Consider the following 22,137-nt stretch of genomic DNA (forward strand, 5'->3'; position numbering starts at 1 on the left):
GTTAGATAGAATGAGACAATTTACAGCCATTTGAGCTGTAACATTCAATTGGCATTCCCCACCCTTTAGTGAACTTTCTTTGCAATCAATATCCAAACATTGGGGGAAATGAAAATGGGTACCTGTGCCTCCTTTGCTTACCCTTGTTACTTATCCAAAGCGGTGAGCCCGCTGGAAGCCACAATCTGTTCAGTCTGTTCCAGAGAACGCTGGAGATGAATCCGCCAATCTGTCAGTTGGAGCCAAACACCGAGGCTTCACCCAGTAAACCCGCCTAGCCTCTCTGGGCACTCCAGAGCCTTAACCCCTTCGATGCTCATGATGAGTTCAGCTCGTCATGAGGCACGGTTGAGCTGTGCTGATGACGAGCTGAGCTCGTCATGAACAATGGGAATAGAGATCATGCAGCACAGGAGGGGAATTGCTGCAGCAGCGATGGTGTTAAGGATGACTCCCTCTGAAGCGTCGGTAGAACTGCACCTGCATCCCCCCAAAGTCTGGCCCTGGTCTGTCCCATAGCAGCACCTGCCCGCATCGGCTCCAGCAATAGTATGGTGGCAGGACAGCAGGGCTGGATCAGCGGCAGTGGTAGCAACAACAAAGATGGATCAGTGGAAAAGAGGCAGGTAAGACCGGGAATACTTTAGATAATTTCAGACCAATTTACGGTTGGTTAAAGAATAGTTTTGGCGGTCCCTGCTGCCGAAAATCATGTCTCTAGTCCTCTGCCTGTGATCTCGGGGGAGAGCTCCGGTGCCATTTTGCCCCAGGGTGGAGCCAGGTGAATAATTTGTTAATAAATTGTAAAGCATTGGTTCCCACCTTTTAGTGGGCAACAAGGACATCTGAGTAGAAAATACATTGATAAGTCGCACCTCAATCACACCAAAACTTATTTACCTAGATGTGTTGGTAAAATGAATGAAGCAGGGGCTAAATTATTTGTAAAAAAACACTGCAAAACCATTTTGAATAAACAGAACAGCCAAAAACACTGCTTGAAAATTAGAACAGTCCAGAAAGGGTTAAAACAATTTGTAAATGTTGGGAAAAAAAGTGAATAAAATGTGCTAGGCTTTGAAGATTTAGAGCGTTCCTCCCAAAGAATTTGGAAAAATTTAGTGTCACATTGCGTGTTTTTGAAGCACAGTAAATCAGTAACTAGATAAAAGTCGCTGCGCGACCCGGCTGGAAGTTGTGTGTGCACTTCGTCAGCCCGCATGCCCTCCCCTCCGCTGACTACATCCTCCTGGGAGACCTCAACTTCCATCTGGAGAACAACAACGACCGCAACACCAGCACCCTGCTCGACAACCTCGCCAACCTGGGACTCAAGCAACTGGTGTCCACCCCCACCCACCTCGCCGGACACACACTCGACGCAGTCTTCTCTTCCAGCACAGACATCGACTTCAGCCACGCCACAGAGCTTCAATGGATGGACCACAGCTGCGTCCACTTCACCTTCAAGAGAACGACGACCCACCAACACCAGCAACAGGCCGCCCGCAGAAGCTGGAACAAGATCACAGCAGACCAGCTTGCCACCTCCCTGAGCCAGCACTCTCCTGCCAGCTCAGCGAACCCCAGCCAGGCCGCCGACAACCTCACGAAGTGGATCAGCAACTGCGCGGACGAACTCGCCCCACTGAGGACCCCGCCTAGCAGACCCGGCAGCAAGAAGGCCCCATGGTTCACCGACGAACTCTAGAGCTCCAAGAAGAACTGCCGAGCCCTCGAGAAAGTCTGGAGAAGGGAACCGACACCGGACAACAGGACCTCCTTCAAACTTGCCACCCGGAAACACCACCAGCTGATCCGCGCCGCCAAGAAAACAGCATTCAAGGACCGGTTGGACAACAACGCACACAACTGCAAGGAACTCTTCAACATCATGAAAGAGCTTTCCAACCCCAGCGCAGGAAACAACGACATCACCCCATCGCAAGACCTCTGCAACTCCCTCGCTTCATACTTCCACAACAAGATCGCGGACATACACAACAGCTTCAACAACCAACCAACGCACACCATGACCGAACAACCACCCCCCACCACCACCCTCCACGCCTGGACCCCGATCAGCACCGAAGACACCATCCGCACGATGAACTCCATCCACTCCGGATCACCGACCGACCCCTGCCCTCACCACGTCTTCAACAAGGCCGATGCTGTCATCGCACCCCACCTGCGAGACATCATCAACACATCCTTCGACACCACCATCTTCCCTGAGAGCTGGAAACACGCCGAACTCAGCGCTCTACTCAAGAAACCAACAGCGGACCCCACCGACCTCAAGAATTACCGCCCCATCTCGCTCCTCCCGTTTCCAGCCAAAGTCATCGAGAAGACCGTCAACAAGCAGATGGCCGCCTTCCTCGAGACGAACGGATCCCTCGACCCCTCACAGTCCGGCTTCCGAGCCAATCACAGCACCGAGACCGCCCTCATCGCCGCCACCGATGACATCCGAGCCCTGATGGACAATGGAGAAACAGCGGCCCTCATCCTCCTAGACCTCTCCGCGGCATTCGACACGGTCTGCCACCGCACCCTAGTACGGCGCCTCAGCAACATCGGAATCCAGGACAAGGCGCTGGAATGGATCATCTCCTTCCTCGACGGAAGAACACAGAGAGTCCGCCTACCACCGTACAAGTCAGAGGCCTCCGAAGTCATCTGCGGCGTCCCCCAAGGATCATCTCTGAGCCCCACCCTCTTCAACGTCTACATGAGCCCCCTCGCGGCCATCGTACGCAAACACAACCTCAGCATAATCTCCTACGCCGACGACACCCAGCTGATCCTCTCCCTGACCAACGACCCCGCCGCCGCCAGAGCCAACCTGCACGAAGGGATGAAATAGGTAGCCGAGTGGATGACGACCAGCCGCCTGAAACTGAACTCGGACAAGACGGAGGTCCTCATCCTGGGCTCCTCACCCTCCGCCTGGGAGGACTCCTGGTGGCCTCCCGCCCTGGGCACCGCACCCAAACCGACAGACCATGCACGCAACCTGGGCTTCATCCTGGACTCCTCCCTCTCCATGACCAGGCAAGTCAACAACGTCTCCTCGGCGTGCTTCAACATCCTACGCATGCTACGGAAGATCTTCTGGTGGATCCCCACCGAGACCAGGAAGACCGTCACCCAGGCCCTCGTCACCAGCCGACTGGACTACGGCAACGCCCTCTACGCCGGTACCACCGCCAAGCTCCAGAAGAGACTCCAGCGGATCCAGAACGCCTCAGCCAGACTCATCCTCGACATCCCACGAACCAGCCACATCTCCGGACATCTGAGAGACCTTCACTGGCTCCCCGTCAACAAAAGAATCACCTTCCGCCTCCTCACCCACGCACACAAAGCCCTACACGACCAAGGCCCGAGCTACCTCAACAGCCGAGTCAACTTCTACGCTCCCAAACGCCACCTCCGATCAGCCAACCACGCCCTCGCCGCCGTCCCCCGCATCCGAAGAGCGACTACAGGAGGAAGGTCCTTCTCCTACCTGGCCGCCAAGACCTGGAACTCCCTCCCGACCGACCTGCGCCTGACCCAAGACCACCTCTCCTTCAGGAAGAAGCTGAAGACCTGGCTGTTCGAGCAGTAGCGGCACCCCCCCTCCTCCCCCCCCAGCGCCTTGAGACCCTACGGGTATGTAGCGCGCTTTATAAGTATCACTGATTGATTGATTGATTGATTGATTGCACGCGCACCAAAAAAAAAAAAACTTGAATGGTGACGCGACGGGAAAAAGTGCTGTGCACATAATAGCAAGCTGCTGGCCGGTATGGGTAGCACTTTTAAAACACCTACTACATTTCCCGCCAGTCAGCGCATGTGCTGGCTCTAGCAAGACCTAAAAAGGGAGAAAGGAACCCTACAGGGGTACCAACCAGGTCCCAACCGAGTACCATAACCTTTTGGGTAATTCCCATACTGTGGGTCGCTAATAGCCCACGGCCCCCATGTAACAGGGTGGGTCGGGATAGGTAAAATTAGGCTAACCAGACCAAGGCCTAATGTGAACTGATAGGGCGCATAACAAAGAACATTCATTACCCCAATAGCCATCCACAAGTCTGTGTACCAACCAGGAACGCATGTCTCACACAAACATTCTGCAAAAAATATGGAAAAAAGAAAGGAGAAAAAGGAGATGGCAAGTGTTACACCAAACTGAATCATGCTACCAAAATCTATCTCAGTCCAGGAGCCAACCCTCAACCAGAGGGAGGCCAAGCCAAATACATGTAGTATCCCCATGGGTAGGGATGACAGTACAGCAGTCATAATAATCAATAAAGCCTCACACGCTCATCCCTCTGAATCGGAGATAACAACCTTCTCCGCAATGACCCCTGCCACTCAATCGACCGGGAACACTGAAGCGCTTCCTTAGGCGTCGTGAAGATACGTGCTTTCCCAGCATGCTGAATCCGCAGGCTGTCAGGGTAAAGCATAGCATGCTGAATGTGGAGGACCTGCAACTTTTTCTTGACTGCTTGGAATTCATGGGGAACCTGTTGCACCGCGACAGTGAAGTCAGGGAAAAGCTCCACCCTCATTCCATGATATTCAAGCTTGCCCTTTTCTCTAGCTAGACGGAGTGCCGCGTCCCAGTATTTTTAAGAGCCTGGCAATTATGGGACAAGGCGGGGCACCAGGGACGGTCGAACAGCTAAAGAGCGGTAGAGCCCTTTCAACTATGAACACCTTGGAGAAGTATTCCTCTCCCAGCAGGTCCGTGAGCTGCGTTTCGACATAGGTCTCCACGGGCCCGGTATTGGTGGTTTCCGAAATGCCAGTTACACAGAGGTTATTTCGGCAGGAGCGGGCTTTGATATCCTCGTTCTTGGCCCTGATTACCTCCAAAAGCTTCTCCATGGTGGTACACGACGTACTGATGCCTTCTAAACGATATTCAGCAGTCGAGATGCGCTGCTCCGCCTTCGCGATCTGTGAACCATGTTTGTCAATCTTAGAGGCCATACTGTCCATACGTAAGTTGAGGTGATCAATTTTTGCGTCGATGGACTGCAAGCTTTGTTGCATGGTCAGCATCATGCGTTCCAGCTTGGTAGTCGTGCCAGAATCGGGGTCAGGCTTAGTGTCTGAGGCGTTCGGGGTCTGTGATTTCGTGGGCTTCCTGGCCTCAAAGTGTAATTTGCTCTGCTGTTTATCAGTCCTCCCCATCTTGAGAAGCTTGCAAGTCACCAAAGGTAGTTTACTGGGGAGTCGCTCAGAAAGCAGAGCACAATGAATAGGCCCGTGGCGGGGCAGACCTGTGACTGCATATATAGCCGCGACCCAGTGCTATTTAACGAAGGGGCAAAACGCCAGCCGCCAAAGCTAGCCGCGTACTAAGCGTGCTCTCGGTGAGGGCTGAAAAACAATAATGTTGCAAGGTGCTATCACTAGGACCAAGAGAGAAGAGAAACATGAATAAATAAATAATCGTCTGCAGGTGATTTTAAAAACGCTCTCCTCCGCCCAAAATCATAGTGCAGGCACTTGCAATGATGACCACAGAAGTCCAAGCAGTGGCCCTAGGTTCCCAACAAGCTCTGTATAGGCAATAGGAGTGCGTTGCAAAATCACAATAAGGCGTGCAATTAATGCTGGAGGTCACAGCAGGAACGCAGGAGATTTTAAAAGCGCTCACCACCGCCCATAAACACAGTGCAGGCACTTGCAGTGGTGACCATAGAAGTCCAACCAGCAGCACCCCTAGGTTCCCAACAGGCTCTATACAGGCTATAGGAGTGTGTTACAAAAATACAGAAAGGCGTGCGATTGAATCTGGAGGCAGGAATTTAGGAACCACACACTCCCAATCACAATGCAGCCAGTGTGCAGAGCTCGCTATTCTCTGAGGGAGACCACCGGGCAGTAAACAATCCATGGACCGCATGCAGTCAGCCTCGCAGGCACCATCCGAGACGCGGCAGATGCCAGCGCCTGGGTAGCACCCCAGGAACCGCCACACACAGGAGATCGGGAGTCACCGGCGATGCAGCAAGGCGGTATGGGCACCAGACAGTCCGTGCTAATTGCAAATCCTCAGCCGCAGCGGCAGGCATGGGCCGCACAATGAGCGCCTCACCTCCACAATCCAGCACACAAAATGTCGGACGCCCAGCACGATGCAGGGACAGCGGGGCGCAGCGGAGACTCCTCTCGCCCCTCGTCGAGCGATGAAGACCTGGCAAGGAGGACAGTGACACCAGGCAGTCTTCCCGCAGAGCTGACACAGTGCCGGGAGATGTAGATCAGCAGTCCGCATCCACCGGGGCCGCCATCTTGAGGCGAGCGGGACTTGGCAGAGTTCAGGCTGGTAGAGGTGAGCGATATCCTGTTGGAAGACTGCCAAGAGTTTCTCTGTGGCCCAGGGTCAAATGTTGATCGAGTTCAGCCGTGGATGGCGCCGTATATAATGGATTTTAGGTGGACAGATGTTCCGACCAGGAGAGCTACACTAAGGTGCGGCCATCTTGCTCCGGGCTCTCTAGCGCCCCCATGTGGTAGTAATATTTGACTCCTCTGATCTGTTTTACATAATTTCATATTACAGTAACAGACAAATAAATTGTGGTGAGCTTTTTTGTCGTGGCACATATTTTCCTATAATACAGTTGAGGTTTTGATCAATAAAATGGTTAGCAGTTTTTTCAGTAATTAGATTAAGTGAAGGAACAACAAGACTCGAGATGTTAGAGCCAGAACCGTTTCGTCAATGTTAAAGAATTATTAAAAAATTAGACCAAGAATTGCTTTTGTTTAGTTATGCCGCTCACACTGTTGACTATGTGTACATGTGATAGTGTTTTTTTGCTAAACAATTATGGGCTGATTTACTAAAATTTAGCTCTGAGTTCGCATCACAAAAGCGATGCAAACCAGGGCAATATGTTTGATTGGGAATTACATTCTAGCATCAAACTTGATTTATGCTGGAAAGTAACTAAAGTAACTCAAAGTAGCTCTAGCGCTGTTTTAGGTCAAGATGGGGAGCTATGGTTGGTACATGTGCGTTCCCATACAACCACTTATGTTTTTTGACGCATAGCCCTATCTACTAACAATTGGGGACTGGACTTTGAACCCAACAATATACCTCTTTAAGGCTGGCATTAAAAGCGAAGAATATTTCAATTTCTCCAAAGTTTTCCCACTTTGCATGTCTGCTGCACCGTAACGCACTCATCCATAGTAGGAAAATCTTTAAAGTTTATGTAGGCATATAGCATTTACACTTTGTTTCTAATTTGTTTAGATTTTAGACAAAGCTTTAGATCGTACCCTCCAACTTCTCCCAAGAAACACATTTAAGCATCAAAAGGCATACAAATATTGCTGCAGAACCTACATTGAACGGTAAACAGTCACCGGAAAGCACTTGCCTGCAACAGAAATTTTACACACGTCAACAGACCCGACCTTTTCACTACCATGATACCATGTGGAGGAGGCACGAATCACTGGTGCGTGGCAAGATGCAAGCGATAAACGTGCCTGTGTATTCACTTTGCCTGAGAGAACAGGCAACATGTGTGTTCTCATTCTAGGATAAATTATGAAGGGGAAGGAGCCCTTTGGAAGGCTCGAGTCTTTAATGTGAATATGGGAAGTACATTAATTATCTGCTTCCCTTCCACGGTCAAGTTCATTCCCCAATCAAAGACATGTTTTGTGTGCTTGTGACAAGCCATTTCTGTAACTGCACAATGACCTCCTTCCTGGCTCCTGCAGAGCTGTGCCCTAGCACAGATGGACACTTACACAAAACATCCAGTATGGCGCCTTGTGCAGCCTGGGTTAGCGGATGGACGGGCGGGAAGAGGGGAGGGGGTTCTTCCGGCGTTTAGAAGGAATAAACCTCAGCTGTCAAGACATGTTCTATTGTGTCTGTTTTTGGACAATGCACACCGAAGAGCATATGCTTTGCATAGGAAGTGGGCAGGAAGGGTCTTCGAACGATGGCGCCTTTCCATATCACTGATAAAAGAAAGGGCAACTCAACCTGAGGTGAGGGACAAAGACTTCTGCATGGAGGCAAAACTGACGAAGTGCTAAAGACATATTTTTCTATGTGCAGGGTTGTCAAGGCGAATAAACAAATATGAAAACTGATTTCCGCACAGTTATAGCAATTCGTGCTTGTTGGCTCCAGCCACAGGACAACCTTTCCAACAGATACATGAAACATAATATTGAGTGGGAGGTCTGCTGCTTCAATATGGCATCCCTAGCGAATCCTCAAATGAGTCGTGCCAGAGACAAAAAAATGGACCAGAAATTTCTGGCAAGGTCAGTTATGAAATATAATTAGCAGAAGTCACATTTCTGCCACGATCAACTGGACCAATTTCAGTATTTCATTTTATACCATCTCTTCTGTAAAAAAAGCAAACTTTGCTTCATTTGAGAAATACCAGTGGCAGACGACGTTAATTGGCACGTCCGTTCTGAGTATCTTAAAAAGGTTGGGCGATGCCAAAGCAAGTGGATCACGAGTCACTAAGCATATTGCAGCGATGGCAACTGCAATTAGTGACGTTAGTATCAATCTTAGTCAGTTCCTCTGGATACTTCGAAAAATACATTTTCACGATGTTCAGCGGAGCCGACATTAGATCACAGGTCGATAAATAAGGTATAACCACTTACTTTTGTAGGTTTCCATAAATAAAACACAAATTATCTGTGAGTTGATAAGACTGACGAGACAAAAAATGCTAAACATTCAGATTTGCAGAGGAGTCTGTGCAATCAAGACAGGGTAGTTATGTAGAGTTCAGTGCTTAATTTGAGCCGGTTGTTGCAGGTGGGGCCCACCACCACTTATTTTTGGGCTCCATGAAATATTTTTCCTCATTAAACGCAGATCCATATCGAGAGAGAAAAACTAAAAAAGGGAAAATAAGGAGAGAGAGAAAAGCAGAAAAACAGTGATATAGGTAGAAAGCAGGGATGAGAAAAACCTGCAGCAGCGAGATAAATAGGCTGAGAGAGTCTGGTGGTGAATTAAAAAAGCATGATGGGCAACTAAGACTACACAGCCTTGGTTCTCAGCACCCCCACCATTCGGTAGTACTGACCATGGACATCTGGGCAACATTTTGGGCCCCCACTTATTAATATACAAAGTAAGCATTGGGAGTGACATTGGTCACAGGGGCATAGATGACTTTTCTTGAAGAGGTCAGTCTTCCATTCATTCTTGAAGTGTAGCATGTTCTCCATAATCTCGAACAAACTGTGGAGAATCATAGAACTGACTGAAAGAGTAGTGAAGGATTCCCGTTATGTTTATGGATACTTTTTCTGAATAGCCCAGATTACATAACATGAACTACTTTTGTATAATCTTGAAAGACTCGGTAGTCTTAAGTGGCATGTGGGATAAATACAATTTTCATTTTCATGAGAAGATGGTCAAAATTATATTGACTATATCGTTGCAGGCTGAACAAGATAGGCAAGGATAGTCACCACTATTTCTATATAGCACATCATTACAGTCAGTCAGTCAATCACTTTTATTCGATTTTTGAAAATCATAAAAAGACACAGGATACAATTCATGGATTACACACAGAATATAAAAAAAAGACAATATCAAAGAATATATACATAATATATATACATAATGGATCGTAAATCATATCATCAGGTAGACGATTTTTAAAGTGACATGTGCATGAACAATCAATATATACAATCTGAAAATTTATAAAAACTATTAAAACATTTTAAAACATCAATATATCTATTGTCTATTATGGATACATTTAAGATATTGCGTTTATAATGAATCCATTGTTACCTTTGCTGCGCTTTTTGTTAATACGTACTCCTGCTACTAAAAAATTAGCGACATGAAAAGTGACTTGTGCATTGTGCAAAAGTTGCAGAAATAAGAGCGCAGGCCTAACTTGTAAGAAGCGAGCCTCTCTAAAGATGGGAACAAGATATTTTCTTCTGATTTTGTCGTAGTGATCGCAGAACATAATGAAATGTAATGTGTCCTGGGGTGAAAAGTGATCACAATCGCAGGGCTTATTATTATCAGGAGTATCCCATCTATAGTATGTGCCCAACAGAAAATGTATTAAATTCAAACGAAATCTAATTAAAAGAAAGCGGTGGAATGGTTTGTTGACAAATACCAGGTATGGTTCTGGACCTGGGACAGTTTTAAGTGCAAAATTCCTTCTCACCGTTGTTTTCTTTAATTCAATTTCCTCTCGCTCTGCTGTAAAAAAATGTATCAGTGATTCCTTAATTGTTTTGACATCCTCCTTTCGGATGCCCTCGGGGGAGTTAAAAAGATCAATACGTCCCACCTGGGTTAACATTGTTTTTACATACGTCATCCATGGGATCTTTAAGGCTCCATCCATACTTAAGCAATCTTCAACGATTTTATGATTTAATGAAATCTCATCGTTTAGCCAAGTTTTTAACCAGGAAATGACACGGGCGGCTTTTATAACGTCTGAGACATACCCAACCCCCAATTCTGAATGGATAGTAAAAGTGGGGGTGGACTGGGGAACAGTGAGTAATGATCTAAGAAACCTGTTTTATGCCCTTTGAATGAGGACTGGACTCGTATATCCCCAGATCGAAGCCCCATAGGTGGCGATCGCCATACTCTTAGCGTTATATACTTTAAGAATGGCGTTCGTCGGTCTTGACCCCAATTTCCTAGCGAAATTCAAGATGGCTCCAGCAGATCTACTCACTGCATTAGATTTGGCCTTATGTTGAGCACCTCAAGTGCCTTTATCATCGAATAGGACACCCAAATAAGTAAAAGATCATTACAGTATATGTGCCATTAATCACTGAAAGGTGCAATGCAAGGCTCAAACATAGGCAGAAGTTAGAATAGCCTAGTCACTTGTAAGCCAGTTTGAAACTGCTGGCTCAGTGTTCAATATGCTACTAAAAGATTTTATCTTTATCTAGTTTTCAGACTCCTCAACACAGGATACTAATTGACAAAATCTAAAGATTAGATGGGTTTACAGGCGATCTTTGAATCTTACTCTGAAGAGCATGGAGCTGGAAACTTGGAAGTAGTCTAATAGAAAATTATTCCAAAAGTTGGAAACTAATAGCAGAGAAGTATTACACTCCTCTCTTGGATAAAGCAGCACCCCCAGTTGCTTTTGGGGATCGCTAAGTGATTTGATGTGTCCAAACAATCTGCATTGTATTTTTCCTGCAGGTGAACAGACATATGTATTAATCATGTGGGAACGTACAGGTGATGTACAGAATTTTGTTGGACATGGAGAGTCAATTAAGGTTTCTTTTTTATGTTTAATAAGCTTTATTAGCAACAAAGAATGCAAAGCTTAAAAGACAATCATTACATATGAATACAATTTGATGAAAATAGTAACAGTGCAGCAGAAAAGAAAGAGATTTGCAATTTTAACAGAAATTATGGGAAGGATATATATCATACAACTGAGGGTCGAATGACATTACACAATATGATAAAGTAACTTAAATTGTTGAAATACCTAGAAGATAAATATAATTGCAAGAACTTATGAAAAAGAGAACAGAGAATAACAGTTCATGGAGGTTTAAAAATTTCAGAGCAATTGCGAATTTCCTGTCTTTTTGCAACCTTATTCAAATAAGAAGTTAACGGTAGCAAAAATAAATCTCTGTTTACACGATGTTTACAAGAAGAAACAAATGCAACATCTAATCTATGATTATGACAAACATCATTCCACGAAGCTTTAATTTAAATTTTAGAGGCACATTTCCAGTTTAGTGTAATTTATTGAAAGGTTAAAGCAAACATTAGGCCAAATAAATAATGTTTGCAAGGAGTAAATCCCAAAGTATCCGATAAGCTACAGAGAAAAAGTAAAACACTGGACAAGTGACATTGTACATTGAAAATGAGGGAGATACGGGACCAAACCATTTACCTAAAGGAGGCGACAGGTGGGCAAATAAAAAGATGCAACCACTCCACAAAAGAATGGCCATAAGACCAACACAACGAGTTATTCGTGTGAGAAAAAGTGGCAATAGATACCGGTGTGTAATATAATCTGTGATATAAAAAGAACAAGACTTGAGTAGTGGATGCAGATCTTTAATAACTTAGCCCAGATCTTCTCCCAGAAACCAATCCTCCAAACACATCACAATTCAGCCTCAAAGCAAGTTCCAATTTAGTTCAGGATTTGGGGCTGACATTTATAGATCAAATCAGCTTTTGGGAAGAGAGTAAGTATTTAGAGGAGGGATCAATCTGTGGAGATAGCAACAGATGCCAGAAGTGAATAACAAACATCCAAAATAACCTCCATAAGGATGGAGTGCTTATACCAAAAGGAATGAGGACAATGAAAAGTAGCCTGAAATTGGGGGAAAGAACAGGGAGTCACAACATCAAAAAAATCTAGAACCCAAATAATACCCCTAAATCTCCACACCTTCCAATAAAGAGGTATTTTATTGATTGTGATAAGACCATTGTCCCATAAAGGAGATCAGAGAAAATCATCTCTAGAAAGAATGTTTGATTGACAATGGGGTTGCAGCAAAGAACAAGTATGTTTAAACAGTGGGAGAGAGGTAAAAGTAGTCTTTGAGGAAAAAACAAGAACGTCTTTTACAGAAAATGGTGTAAATAAGGAATGCTCGATAATACACCATGAAGGTAAAAAGGGAGATGAATCAGAAAAAGAACCATTTAGAAACCTGTCGAAAACAAAAAGCTTTATGGTAAAGTCAAATATCAGGAAAGTTCACACCACCATTGAATTTAGACTTCCTAAGACGCAATAAGTAGAGTCAATGTATTTTATTATTCCAAAGTCATTTGGAAAGTAGCAAATCTATGTTTTTAAAATAAATGGATGGAATATGAAGTGGAATCATAGACAAAATATATAACAAAATGAGAATAATCATCATTTTAATAGAGTCAAAACATCCCCACCATGAGAGAAATAACGGATTCTAAGAAAGGACTTTTTCAACTCTATTGAATCCTTCCTTCATATTGATTATAATTGTATACGAAATAACATTTGTAAACCCAATACCTAAATATTTAATTGTCGAATTGTTCCAGAGGAAACCAGTGGAGACAAAAGATTGCTTTACACAAAAAGTGGTAATAGAAAGAATTTCTGTTTTATCTGAATTGATTTTGTATCCTGATACCATAGAGAAGTCAGAAATTCCTGCAATAAAGGGGGATAGACACATCTGGAATGGAAATTAAGAGCAGCATATCTTCAGCATAAGCGGATATCTTTAAATGCTGATCACCGTACTGAAAGCCAGAGATAGGCTTATTATTATGGATGAGGGATAAAAAAGGGTTCAAGGGCTAGAATAAATAAAAGAGCTGATAAATGGCAACCCTGATGAACCCCCATTGTAATTGAAAAAAGCTGGGAAGTATGTCCATTAGCTAAAACTGAAGCATGTGGGGTTAAATAAATTAGAGAAATAAGGGAGATAAAGGAGTGTGCAAAGCCATGCCAGGTATGAGTTTTAAGCAAAAAAGACCAGTCAAGTCTGTCAAATGCTTTCTCCGCATCAATGGAACCTGCAGCCAACGAATAAGAAAGAAAAGGAGCTTTATTTAAAACATTGAAGAATAACTAATAATTATCTGAAGGTAATTTACACTGAACAAATCCATATTGTTCTTTAACAATGAGATGAGACAAAATAGGATCCAGCCGCAAAGCTAAGATTTTATAATCCACATTCACTAAAGAAATGGAGCTATAATTCTTACAATAGACAGGATCATGACCTTCTTTATAAATTAGACAAATGATAGCTTCTTGAAACATGCCCCCGCACTCTACCTGTCGCATGAAAAAAAAAAGATGTAAAAGCTGAGGAAGCAATAAATCTGAAAAATGTAAGTAAAATTCCACTTTAAAACCATCCGGTCCTGCAGTTTTGCCTTTTTGAAGAAAAATTCAAGCTTTAGAGAGTTCCATAAGCACTAAATCAGATTCAAGAGATCTGACGTTAAGTGTCCTGAAAGGGAGAGGGAATATCATTAAGATAGCTATCGCTAAGAGAAAGAGAGGCTGGAGATTTCAGGGTATATAACCATTGATAAAATTTCATGAATTCGTCCAAAATCTCTGATCTTTAAAAAGAGGGTCCCATCTGATGACTGAATGGAGGTAATGAGGACTCAGTGTTTCCGAGACTTAAAATAATTAGCCAAAAGGGAACCCACCTTATTACGACCACAGTAGTAGCAAGCACTACTACGGAATAATATAGAAGAGGCACAGTCAGTAGAAGACATATTAAAATCAAGCTTAGCACGAACAATCTCCTGCAGAGTAGTGTCAGAAGAAACAGTATAAAGTTGGTGTTCCAGGCGTTTGATGTTAGCTAAGAGGATTTTGTGTTGATTGAAAAAAATTTTCTTTTTTTTGGAGACATAGTCAATAATAAAGCCATGGGTAGCAGCTTTGAAGGTATCCCACAATAATTGGGGAGAAGTGTCTGGTTTCGCATTTAATAAAATAATTAATTAGCAAAGGAAGTGAATGAAGAAGTAAAACAGGGTCCTGCAAAAGAGAATGATTAAATCGCCATCTATTTGATTTGGGATTTGGACAGAAGAAATTGGAATCCGTGACAGCCGGGGCATGATCAGAAATAACAATAGGTTCATGTGATGATGAGATAAGGTTTTGAGTCAAAGACTTAGAAAGATAAATGTAATCCAATCTAGTAAAAGATCCATGGGGGGATTAAAAAGAGGGAAACTTCAGTTGCATCTGGGACACAGGCGCCAAGCGTCAACAAAGTGAGTTTCTGAGATTGTGGTATGAAACTGTTTTTGGGACTTACGAGAAACAAACCGAACACTGGATTTCTGATCTAAAAATGGATCGCAAATCTAATTGCAATCCCCAACCAAAATAAAGAATTCATCTTTATAGTAAATGCATTTTTTTTTTGTAATATTAGGCAAAAATGTGTAGTTCGTTTGATTTGGGCCATAAACAATAGAGACATTTAGAGAAATATCATCAATAAGTAAATTAACCAACAACCACCTACCCTCAGAATCTATTTCCTAAGATAAAACAGAACATTTCAACTTTTTGTGACACAAACAAATTACCAAAACCAAAAGGGGATGATGGACGGAGTGTTGAACATTGCAAGCACTTACCCACAGTCAACTGATCTGGGTTTAATCCATCATTCTTTAGCTCACTTCACCATCCCAGTTCAGACATGGCCATATACAAATCAGTCTGACCCTGTGTCTCATGGGAAGAGTCCAGCCCGTACTGCCAAGCCATGTATTCCCTGGATCGGAAACAAGCATCCTGGTGCCGGTTCCTGGCTAATCAGCAGTCATCAGTCAGGCATCAGTCAGGCTAATCAGCAGTCATCAGTCAGGCTAGTCATGGCAAAGTGAGCAAGGGACCCATGTCTGGGCATACCCTACTAACTTAGGTCGAACACAGCAAAACCAAGAGGATGATGGACGGAGAGTTCAACATTGCAAGCACTCACCCCCAGTCAACTGATCTGGGTTTAATCCATAATCATTCTTTAGCTCACTCCGCCACCCCAGTTAAGACATGGCCATATGCAAATCAGTCTGACCCTGTGCCTCATGGGAACAGTCCAGCCCGAACTGCGAAGCCATGTCTTCCCTGGACTGGAAACAAGCATCCTGGGACTGGTTTCTGGCTAATCAGCCATCATCAGCCAGACTATCTTGAATCTAGTGGCAAAGTGAGCAAGGGACCCAAATCTGGACATACCCTGCCAACTTAGAGCAGACAAAGCAAAACCAAAGGGGATGATGGACGGAGTGTTGAACATTGCAAGCACTCACCCCTAGTCAACTGATCTGGGTTTAATCCATCATCATTATTTAGCTCACTCCGCCACCCCAGTTCAGACTTGGCCATATGCAAATCAGTCTGACCCTGTGGCTCACGGGAACAGTCCAGCCCGAAATGTCAAGCTATGTTTTCCCTGGACTGGAAACAAACATCCTTGGACCAGTTTCTGGCTAATCAGCTGTCATCAGCCAGGCTAGCTTGAATCCAGTGTCAAAGGGAGCAATGGACTCCCATCTGGGCATAAACAAATTATCCAATTTTTCTTGGTGGACGTAGGAGAAACTAAGACCGAACCAACCCAATTACGTTTAAGTTTAAAAGCTTGCATCTATGTAAGGTGCGTTTCTTGCAAAAGAATCAAATCTGGGTTATTGGAAACTAAATGAGACAAAATTCTCTTCCTCTTAATAAGTGTTAGAAATGGGGTTTCTGGTTGGCTAGGGTGTATGCCTAAGCAGAACTCACCACTCTAGTCAGGGTAAGGGAGTTAAACATCCAAGATAACCCCTGCTCACCCCTTGGTAGCTTGGGATAGCAGTCAGGCTTATCCCACAGGCAATGTGTAAAGCTTTTGCGCAACAAACACACAAGTGACACACTAGGCACACCACAAAAAGCAACTCCACACAAGGTTATATCAAAAATATCCTTGGTATTGAACATAAAAACACATTAGACTATAAATCACTTTATAGCATGTAAAGCACATTAGACCACATAACATAAATCACTGCACCACTAGGAACTTGTCATGAAGAAAGCATGTAAACCACCTAAGTCCACCATTACAGGGGTTACTGTGCCACTAGGCACTGGTCATAATAATGCATAAATCATAGTTCATAAATCACTCTGCCAGAGGCCACCAACGCAAGACTTATTAGCTGCATTAGTCCTCAAGAAAATATCATAATTACATTAGGCATAACATCACAGTTAGGGCAATACCCTAAACACTTCTGAGTTGCATGTCATGAAACAATTGGGTAAAATGACATTACTGCGCATAAGGCGCCGTTCCTTAAATGGACATTTGGTCAACAAAAGGGTTAGAGCTTTGTAAGCACCTTTTTAGTTGCCTGATTCATGACAGTACTTCTCCTGCACATTTCAACATCATAAGAAAAAGACAAGACAACCATTGCTGTACATATTGTTCCGCCCCTGCAGCAAGACATGGTTCTTGGGGGGGAAAGCATACTTCTAATCCCCATAAAGTGGGGGCCTCCGTCGAGGTCTTCCCCTGATGCTTGCGCAAATACTGCCCCCAAGTACGTATGTGTCAGGAAGTGGGAGGGGCGAGCCACCTTCCTCGGTTGGGGGACCTCACCGGATCCCCCGAATGCAGCCCAAATCACTCTGTTCTTCAAGGCATCTGCCCACTACCACACGGGGCAGCCGCTGTACCTGGAACATGGAGCTGCTCAGACCCAGCAGCCTCCCACTGCTTTACTCCAGGCCACTGCCAGCTGCTACTCAGGCATTGGCCGCACCCTGCCGACTGATGGGCTATCCCAGCTGTCTCAGGGGTGAGGGCAAGAAGCAGTAGAAGTGGCCCGATCATCGGGCCTTCTCTCAGTGTTGCCGCACGAAGTAAATGTAAATGTAAATGTAAATGTAAATGTAAATGTATTGGCATTTATATAGCGCACTACTTACCCGTAGGGTCCCAAGGCGCTTCGACCTCTGCGAAACCCTTCCTGGCTTCCCTGAGAGATGGTCCCTTAATGGGTATCTCCAGGGTGAGACCAGGCATCCCCGGCGGTCTGGTGGGGCCGTTAGTGAAGATGAGGCAAGCTAATGCCCAGAGTTGCCGAGTGTGATCGCTGATCAGAGTGGGCACCGAGGCGAGAGAATTATCAAGTCCGCTGACCCTGGTCCAGAAACCTGGCGCGCCGGGAATCGAACCCTGGTCCCGGGCTGTCCTCTGCTCTCGGGTCTGCCGCCTCTAACCAGTGAGCCACACTAACCTAAGCGGGACCGCTACGTCTGGGCTAGAGCACGTCCCCATGTAAAGTTGGATTGAAGGCAATAAAGACGTTTAAACTATAAGAATAGTTTATTCCAACATTGGCAGCATCATACAGGAGCACGACCAAACAGGATGAAGACCAACAGCTGCATGCCGTGAAAACAGTTAAGCATTCAGAAGAAGGTTGTTCCACGAGCGATGCACTTTTGAAGAGAAACATTCTCTTCAAAAGTGCGCGCCACAGAACTAACAAACATAATAAGATGAAAACATGGAGCGCGCCTGAGCGTGCCAGAAACATAACAAAAGAAGCACTTACTTGTACACTACATCTTCTCCCTTTTTACATAGATAAAGAAAAATGAAAAAAATAAAAGAAAATATTCTAATGAAGTTATGAAAGAAGGGGCGTGGCTTGCACGCCGAGGGTAATGGCGGCGTGAGCCCGGAGCTCCGCTCCCATTCCCCACTTTATCCTGTCTAACGCCGCGAGAAGCCCAGCGCGGCTCTGGAAACGAAGTGCTCCGAACGCAGGAGCCAGGGGAGCGTGAGCGGTGCGGGTGAGGAGCCGCCGAAGGGGCAGCTCTTCCGAGAGCGGACGCCGCAACTCGAGGCCATCAGAGCCGGGAAGGTGAAACTCCCAAAATGGCGGCTGCGAGAGAGAGCTGATCGCGCCTCGCTGCTCGGACTGAGCATATGAGCCCGACGGTGAGGCTGAGACCCGTCGCCGACTGAGGCTAGACGAGCAGTACCCCACCCGGGGGCCCGGAGACCCTGCGAGATCCCTACCAGCGGCTTCACAGAGCAGCGGACCGGCCGCGAGAGGGAGGCCCAGGGAGGCTGAGCAGACGGAAGGGTGCTGCCCGAGGACACCGGACACCGCGGCAACGCTGCAGATCGGATCGGAGCGGATGGTGCCCGGAGGAACGTGTCTGACCTGAACCCTCCCCCCCCCGGGGACAAACGGTGAGCGGGGGCGCCAGGCCGCCCATAAGAGGCAGCGGGGGGACGAGCGAGGGAGGCAGGGAGGCAGATGGCCCGGTGAGACCTGGGCCACTCCCGACGCCGGGAACACGCAGGAAGGGGGACGACCAGGCGCATCGGCTGGGGCTCCAGTCACTCCACGCCTAGCGGAACAGCATCAGCTGGCCTCAGAACGATGAGGGGGGGCCAGACATACCCTATCGGGACAACTGACTATAGCCAATGGGGGTGAACCTGGGGACCTGAGGAGGGCGGAAAACGAGGCCTCACCGCTGCCGGCTGGGAGCGGCAAACATGAACCCCTGTTTACCCTGACCCTGGACGGCGGTCCTTGCAACTGCGGCTGGACGCACTAGCGGTGAAGCTTAACCTTCTGCTGGGGGCGCTTGTGGAACGACGGAGGGCCTGAGGGGTGGCTAGACTCTGAGCAGAGACTCGGGGAGACACGCTGTGTACCATGGGGAAGCCGAGAAGCAAGCAGGAAGAAGTGGCGACCTCGGAAACAGTGGGGAGTGACACTAGGGAGCCCACTGACCTGCAGCGGCTGCAAGATCGCATCCTGGAGGCCATAACGGCCACGAGAGAGACGCTGCACAATGATATTGCGCAAGTGGCGTCGGGACTTGGCCTGCTTCGAGCTGATCACGACAAGTTGAAAGATAGGGTAAAGGAGGCCGAGATCACCCTGAAGGACCTGGCTCCTGCCCATAAAACTTTGGAGAGCAAACTCACGGAGGCTCTAGACCGAATCCAGATCTTGGAAAAACGCGCTGAGGATGCGGAAAACAGGAGTCGACGCAGTAACGTGCGAATAGTAGGTGTTCCGGAAAGTGAAGGGGGGACTGACATGGTAACCTTCCTGGATAATTGGCTTAGGACTGAAGTGGCACCTGAGGGCCTGTCGCCCTTCTTCACCTTGGAGAGAGCACACCGGGTTCCATCCGGACCGCCCAAACCTGGCCTACCACCGAGACCGATCGTGGCCAAGCTGCTGCACTACAAGGACAGGGATCTGTTGCTGCAAAGAGCCCTGGACGCTGGCCCATTTCAAATCACGAACAATAAAGTCACGCTGTTTCCTGACTTCACATTTGAAACGCAGAGACTACGAGCCTCCTTTCTAACGATCAAGAAGGAGCTGCGGACCGAGGGTATTCCATACTCCTTGCTATTCCCGGCCAGACTCCGGATAGTAGTAGACGAAAAAACGCTGTTCTTCAACTCCACTGCGGACGCTTGGGACTGGTGGGAAACCTACAAGGCGGGAACGGACGGAGCTAAGATCCGAGAGGAACGGGAAAAGGAACGGGAGCAAGCACCGGCGGGCCTGCGGAAATCGCAAAGACTGCGCAAACGGCGACACGGCACAAGAAAACCGACCGCCTCGCAAACCGAGGCTGAGCGCAAGGCGGCGCTGCAAGCGGTGGTAACGATGGCGAGAGTGGAGAACTCCCAGTCCAAGCAAGGTACGGACACAGAGACACATGCATCGGCCTCGGGCTCGGAATCGGACCTGTCTGGGATCCATGACGCTAAAGGCCCATCGGTGACGCCGCAAACAGCAGAAGAAATCCTGAACATTTGACTTCCGTCTGATGGGAAAAGGGCAGGGAACTTGAGGGGACTCTCCTGACCAGCGAGTATGCTGAAACCGGAGCTGGGCGCTGGGCGAATGGCTAAGTACTGTTATGAGAAATGGGGAGGTGGGTGTGGGGTTGGGCCATGTGGCTCCCTCCTGGGCGAAGCCTCGCTCCGTTAGCCCTTAAGGCACCCACGGCTGCGGCCGTGCATTAGTCACCTGGGTTTTTCAGGCAAGGGAGTTTGGATGGGGTCTGGTATCTCGATATTGGGGCCTGTTCTGGGGGGGGGGGACTACACAGTTGGGGACTGTTGAGGGTTTTTTTTTGCAGACACCGACCCTGAAATGTTTAGGGGCTGGACAGATGGGAGTTCAAGTTTGGGGTTGGGGAGGGTCCATCATCTGCAGGGGAATGAAAACGGAGGGGAGGCAGCACCTTGGACTACGGGACAATGGCTAACATGAATGTATTGAAATGCATAACCTGGAACGTGCGTGGCCTACACACGATGCAACGTAGACATAAAGTGCACGCCTACCTATTGAGAAGAGGGATACACATTGCGCTATTACAAGAGACACACATTACAAAGCAAGAAGGGGTAGCACTGCAGAGGAGATGGAGGGGACAGGTTTTTCACACCTCTTACTCGGCTTATGCCAGGGGAGCCCTGATATGGATAAGAGCGGGAACACCTTTTCAACTGACACGACAGCTGGTAGATCCAGAGGGGAGATATGTGGTGGTAGAGGGCAAGCTACGAGGCAAAGATATTGTCCTTTGCAGTGTATATGCCCCGAACGTAGAACAACTGGCTTTTTATGCAGGTCTATCGGGGACACTGGCGCGTTTCCTAGTGGGCCCAATACTCATGGGAGGGGACTTCAACTCCGTAGCGGAAGTGCACTTGGATAGATCACACCCACCCCTGAGGGACTCCCCGGTGCACCGCATCGCCAAGGGTAGGCGGGAATGGCAAGAGAGCTGGGGGTTGACTGATGCATGGCGGACGCAACACCCAACCGATCGGGATTATTCGTTCTTTTCCGGATTACACGATCTTCACGTCAGGCTGGATGCGATTCTATGTTCGCGGGAAGTGCTGCCATCCGTTGCCTGGTCTGAATACCTAACAAGGACAATTTCGGACTATAATCCGCTCCTGATTCATTTAGACTGGGCGACTGAAAAAACCAGGGTGCAAACCTGGAAGCTCCGGCCGGAAACTCTGGAGGATCCGCTTTTAGGAGCAGCACTGGAGGAGGGATTGAGAAAGTACTTTAATGTCAATGAGGGGTCCACGGGCTCTAGGGCAACAGAATGGGATGCTTTTAAAGTGGTGGTGAGGGGACAGTGTATAGCACAGTATGTGGGCGCGAGAAAGGTGTTGCTGGCGGACCTGGAGAGGGCAGACACAAACTTACGAGATGCAGAGAGGGAACGGCCTGGCCGTCTGGAGCTCCAGGAGACGGTTAGCTCAGCTAGAGAAGTGGTAGCGGTAGAAGTAGAACGGCTTCGGGCTTTCGACCATCGGGCGTATACACTGCGATCTCATGCAGAGGGTGATAGATCGGGCACTCTGCTGGCGTGGCTTGCAAACCCCACGAAATGTGGCTCCCCCATTTTGCATATCGCAGATGAGGAGGGACGTCTATCCTACACCCAATCGGCCATAGTGGACGGCTTCCAAAAA

Source organism: Lissotriton vulgaris, chromosome 1_1, assembly GCF_964263255.1.
Source record: "Lissotriton vulgaris chromosome 1_1, aLisVul1.2, whole genome shotgun sequence".
NCBI lineage: Eukaryota > Metazoa > Chordata > Amphibia > Caudata > Salamandridae > Lissotriton > Lissotriton vulgaris.